This window comes from Ipomoea nil, unplaced genomic scaffold (genome assembly GCF_001879475.1).
Source record: "Ipomoea nil cultivar Tokyo-kokei standard unplaced genomic scaffold, Asagao_1.1 scaffold2782, whole genome shotgun sequence".
Classification (NCBI taxonomy): Eukaryota; Viridiplantae; Streptophyta; class Magnoliopsida; order Solanales; family Convolvulaceae; genus Ipomoea; species Ipomoea nil.
In genome coordinates, this window is record NW_017619210.1 from 46946 (window position 1) to 52945 (window position 6000).

At 47.2% G+C, this 6000-nt stretch overlaps 2 non-coding genes across 2 annotated transcripts; both read left to right on the forward strand.

The window, feature by feature from the left end:
* Positions 1 to 1474: 1474 nt before the first annotated feature.
* Positions 1475 to 1546, forward strand: TRNAQ-CUG. Its single transcript has one exon. It is a non-coding gene; the product is annotated as a tRNA-Gln (tRNA).
* A 90-nt stretch (positions 1547 to 1636) lies between these two features.
* Positions 1637 to 1708, forward strand: TRNAQ-CUG. Its single transcript has one exon. It is a non-coding gene; the product is annotated as a tRNA-Gln (tRNA).
* The last annotated feature ends 4292 nt before the right edge of the window (positions 1709 to 6000 follow it).

Sequence of the window (6000 nt, forward strand, 5' to 3'; positions counted from 1 at the left end):
TTCTGAAAGTAAGTTGCTCTGGAACCGCCACCTCAACAAAGGACCCATCTTGGGAAGTCACTCGGGCAGTCGTGGGAGTAGGCGGATGGCGTGATGGCGGAGTGACCTCGCGTCGAGAAGGAGTCGGCGGCTGAGAAGCTGAGGACATAGCGCCGGCAGGAGACCTCTGAGGGGCTGGGCGAGGAGTCTTCTTCCCGTGTTCTCGTTCAGGCCGAGTCCGCTTGGAGGGCAGCGGACGCCAAGGAGACCCGAAGTCAATCCGTTTTCCTTTCAGAGGAGAACGACCCATGATAGACTTGAGAAGGTGAAAGAAAAGGAAGGACGCCATTTATAGGGGCCAAGTTTAGACGGAAGAATCCAAACGGCCCCGCGAGATCCGGAGGAGATGGCTGAGGATCCGGACGTTACCAAAAGATATTTAAGACGAAGATACGATGATTGGGAGGGACGAACAGTTGCTACTTTTCCAAACCCAGGCTAGCGGACCGGGTGTGGAAAAGTGAGGGACTAGTTGATGGGGTGAGGACCCCGGCCCAAGGTATAGGGGCCCAAAGAAAATAGATAGGATAAGTGGGCCAGCGTCGAGAGGAGCCTGAAGAGCAAATGGGCCGAGTCCGGGAGTCGGCCCAGGCCCAAGCATGGGGCCCAGTTCCGAGCTGCCAAGAGGAGTCCAGTAGGAGCTTAGGCCGAGACAAGGAGTCGACCGAGGCCCAAGCCCAGGAAAGAACTCGGCTCAAGGAGCCGTTGAGAGCATTGAAGAGGCTCGTTTAAAGAGGGAGCCGTTGAGTCATTGAAAGCCGGACACGGTCAGGCCGTTACAAGCCTGGGAGAGCCGTTGGTCGACCGAGTAATGACGTCCAACGGCTCCGTATCTTAATTAGCCATGAAGTCGGCCATCAAAGGCCTTCAAGTCGGTAGAGGAGGAGCCACTATATAAAGGCTCCTCCATTCCTGTAAAAGGGAGGGACAATTGAACACCCAAAGAGGGAGAATACCAAAAAGTTCCGAGTACTTGCATAATCTTCGAAATAGACATACATTTCATTGAAAGGTGCACCCACCAGCCAAAGGTTGTGCTGGACCTCCTTGGGCCCGAAAACCCTAAAACCATCAATAATGTTTGCAAAAGTTGAAAAAAAAGTGCAAATAAATACTCCCTCCATCCCATTTTATGTGTCTGGTTCGGTTAATGAGGCTTGACTGGAGTTATTTTTAACTCAATTTTTCATAATATTAAGTATAGTATTAGTATACAAAATTTATATATTTAGAAACAACACTAAAAGTACTATTGAGCACAAAAAATTAAATTTAAAAATAAGTAAAAAATACTAAGGAAAATAAACAAAGAAGAAAGAGTTGGTTTGACTAATGAATAGTAAGTAGGATAGATAAAATGGGATAGAGAGTAGTATTTTCAATTCTTTCAATATGTAAAGTATTAGTTTATTTGGAGTATTTTAGACATCAGGAAGGTCCCATGGTCTAGTGGTTAGGACATTGGACTCTGAATCCAGTAACCCGAGTTCAAATCTCGGTGGGACCTTCAGTTCTTACGTTTGGAATCCATCTCTAACTTTTTATTTGTTTTTTTCCTTTAATACTTTTAATTTTAGATTATTTTCAACATTAGAGTGGTCCCATGGTCTAGTGGTTAGGACATTAGACTCTGAATCAAGTAACCCGAGTTCAAATCTCGGTGGGACCTCATTTGGTTATTTTTACCTAATTTCAACCCTTTTGTTCGTTTTCATCTTGATCAAATAATTCATTAACGTACAAATAAATAGAACTGAATATATTTATACCTTAAATTCAACATAATAAAGACATATCTGGTTTCCCAAAAAAAATGGGAAAATGGGGCAATATATTTGGAGAAACTTGTGTAGGATTTTTTTTTTCCTTAAATATTGTTTGACTAAGAATTTTGATATGTTATTATAGAAGAAACCATAGTTGAGAAACTAATTGAAGAGATTGCTGGCAATGATCAACACACTTGTGTGTCATTGATCAACACACTAAAAATTTTGATATGTTAAAACATTTGCATTGAGGAAAATTTTGTACTATTTAAAATTATCTTAAAAATTTAATCATGTACTCACAAATATCTTATTAAATAAATTCAACACTATCTTAGTTTAATTACTTTGAGACTCTTGATCATTGGCTAGTCTACATATGAAGGAATTCAATTATATTTTTAACACTAGTATTTCTTATACGCGGTGCGCAAAAAAAAGGTGTCCAATATTAATATTTTATATTAAAATTTTAAATTTATTTAAATATTTTAGATATTTAAATTACTGTAAATTATATATATATATATATATATATATATATATATATATATATATATATATATATATATATATATATATATATATATATATATAACAAAATCCTCCTATTTCATTTTCCCGCTCAAACTTTTGTAGTAAAACTTATTTGGTAAGTAAATGTAAAATATAAATTAATTAAAATTTATTAATTGATTGATGGTTTTAGGGTTTTCGGGCCCAAGGAGGTCCAACACAACCTTTGGTTGGAGGGTGCACCTTTCAATAAAGTGTATGCCTATCACGGAGATTATGCTAGTACCTGACGGGTCACTGACGTTCGACCCTAGCCTAGGGCAGACGTGCCGTCGTAAGGCATCCTTTAGCCATAAACTGTCATTCAATTTTATATTCCCCATATGTCTAACAGCAACACAGTCCCCATTGGGTAGATTAACCATGGCACCATTCACAATATAAAATTCATCAAACAAATCAAGAGAACATATGATGTGGTCAGTAGCTCCCGAATCAACAATCCAAGTAGAAGAGGTCAAATAAGCAGAATTAATTTGTGTAAGAAAGTACTTGCCTTCATCACCGATGTTGTTGGTTTTATTGAACCTTGGGACTAAGGACACAGCAACATTGGTAGATTGTTGATTATGCCCCATTCGATCTAGAAGGGAGATCAGACCTTGAACTTGTTGAGGAGTGAAAGTCTGATCAGTCTGAGTAGCTACTGCATTGGTAGCATACTGTTTTCCCTTAGATTTATAACCTTGTACCCAACCGGGAGGGTACCCGTGCTTCTTGTAGCACTTCTCGATGGTATGCCCATTCATTCCACAAAAACTACATTTAGCCTTGGTTCCTCCTGAGTTTGCGAATTTCTTACCATTCGAGAAGTTGAAGGCAGCAGCAGTTGTCTCATCAGAACTGCCTTGGTCAATCTGTACAGCGTTAGCTTGAGTCATATCCCTTCCCAGGCTGTTTAGATTGGTGAGATTAAGTTGTCTCTCGAATTTCTCAGACATCACGAGAACTTTGTGCATCTCTGGGAGTGGATCGAGCACGAGAACTCCCGATTTCAAGGAATTGTACTCTTCGTCCAATCCTTGTAGAAACCTGATGACTTGATCGATTTCTCGATCCTCTCGAATCTGATCCACTAGATCACAGGAGCACCTTGGTATACACTTGCAGATTGGGAGGGGCCTAAGAGCATTCATCTCCTCCCAAAGAGTGCGGCATTTAGTGTAATAGTCGTTGACCGACAAACCTCCTTGCTTCAGGCCAGAAATCTCGCTCTGTAAAAACGAAATCCGATTCGCATCTCGTTGTGAGAACCTCCGTTTGAGGTCGCCCCGCCTTTCGAGGCATTAAATGCGGCGTCCCTTCACATCCCGTCACCTCCACTTCCTCCAACGAGAAGGTGGCACGTGGCCGTCCTGTGAAATTCCTCCCCTTTAAATAGCCATTTCGTCTCTCTTTCCATTCTTCTTCTCTAGTCTTTCCTTTCAACTTCAACTTTGAGCTTCTTCGGCCACTCTGTAGTTCCTCCGATCTCCCTCCTGACTTAGGTAATGTCTTCTTCCTCGCATTCTTCTTCTTCACGTCGTTACTCGGTTGATAACCCGGAGGCGACCTCTCCCTCTTCTTCTTCTCCTTCTTCGTCTTCTTCTTCTCCTCCCCGTCGTATGGAACTCCCGGCGGACGTTCCATCGACGTCTTCTCTTCGTCGTATGGAACTTCCGGCGGACGTTCCATCGACGTCTTCTCTTCCTCCGACCCCCTCTTCTTCGGGGGCGGTTACTCCGTTGAGCCCCGCTCCTTTGACGACGGTGGCGGCTCTGCCGGGTGGCGTCGGACGGCCGCGGGGCAAGTTCGATTCCATCGTCCGGCCTTCCGGGCCACCGTCCGTTGTTAATGCGGTGGACCTGGAAATGGCTCAATACCTTCTTGGGCCTTCAGCCGTAGTCCTCGCCCCGGAGGACCGGCAAATTTACGACCCCCCCGAGGGTTGTGTCGGCATTCACCTGCCCTCGGTTGCCTTTGGCTTCCGAGTTCCTCCGTGTCCTTTCCTTTCCCTTTTTTACCGCCATTATAACTTAGTTCCGGGCTAATTAGTGCCCAATTCTCACCGACTCCTCACCTGCTTCATCAACCTCTGCTACTGGTGGTTGTGCGAGCCGGATCTAGACCTGTTCCGGTATCTTTTCACCGTGAACAAGGTCGGCTCGCACTCGCCGGGCTTTGTTCAAGTTGCCGCTCGCCCGGGGCGACAGCTTTTCGAGGGGCTGTCCGATTCCATTAAGGACTGGAAGCTTCTCTACTTCTTCGTCCGCCCCGCTTTTTCTTCCTTCACCTTTCCGACCTTGTGGCCGGCCGCTCTATTCAAGCCTTGCTCTCGGCGTGCCGTCCCTTCCGATGATGCGGTCCTGGGCGGCGAGTTCTTGAAGGGCTTTGGGCCGTACTCCGTCAAGTACTGGTCCCGAGTCCGGGCCATGGCTAAGCGTGGCTTGCTGCCGGAGGGTGCGGCCACCGTAGGTAGTCTTCGTTACCCCTCGTTCCTCTTCTTTTCTTATCTTGTCACATTCCGACTCGAAACACTTCATGACTTTTCCTTCCTTTCGCAGGTCCATACGACTCCGACTCCTCCAGCTCCGATGAAGCGGCTGAACCGACTCCAGTGATGGCGGATAGAGCCGAAAAGATGAGGCGTCGGCTGACCCAGCGCACTTCTGGCACTGCTGCTACTTCATCCTCCCAACCGTCTCCTGCCCCCAGGTCGACTCCCCCACTACCTCGTAATGTGGTGGATTTGACTCCTTCGCCCGTCGTGTCGCCCACTCGGCAGCCGCCTCCTCCTCAGACAGAGAGTCCGGGCTCAAAGCGCCCGACCGGTCAAACTGATGAGCCGGCTCCGAAAAGGATCCGGCTGTGCCATGAGGTAGAGGAGGATGCCCAGATCTGGATGGGTGCCTCCCCCGTCCGCAAGTGGTGTGTTAACGTCCTTCTACCTAAGGATGTGTCGGCGACTCACGCTCTGGGGGATGAGTACATTATCGAGGCCTCGCTGCGTCAGTCGTACCGTGTAAGTGTTCCCGACTTAATTCTTCTCATTCTTCTTTCCTTTTATTATCTGACTTGTGGCCGTTTCGCAGAACCTCACCTTCCAGATGGAGATGAGCAAGCGGCTGCAGAACTATAGGGCTGAGATGCGGTCTATGACCCTCAAGCTACGCCAGATAGAGGAGGCCTTTCTGGAAGAGCAGGCGAAGCACCTCAAGGTGGTGGAGGTGCACAATTCCGAGATGCTGAGGGTCACCCGTCAGTGGGAGGAGGAGCGGGACAAGGTGGCGACGATTGCTGCGACCTCTGTTGAGGAGTACAAGAAGTCGGGCGCCTTCGAGGCGGAGGTGAAGGCGGCGATAGAGGCTCGCCAGAAAGAAATTGCTAAGGAGTGGCTGTCGACGCCGGATGGTGACGAGTTCCTCCTGGACTTGGGCGAGCGTGACTATCGCCTCGGCTTTCGCGAGGCGCAAACAGAAATCCACCCTGCCTTGTTGGTCCGCGACTCCTCTTTCACTCCCGAGGGCTGGGGCCTCAAGCCCGTGATAGATGCTCTTCCGGCGACTGAAGGACCGCCGGCAGCTGTGGACCCGGCCGCTCTTCCGGCAGCCTCTGATCCGGCGACTCTTCCTTCAGC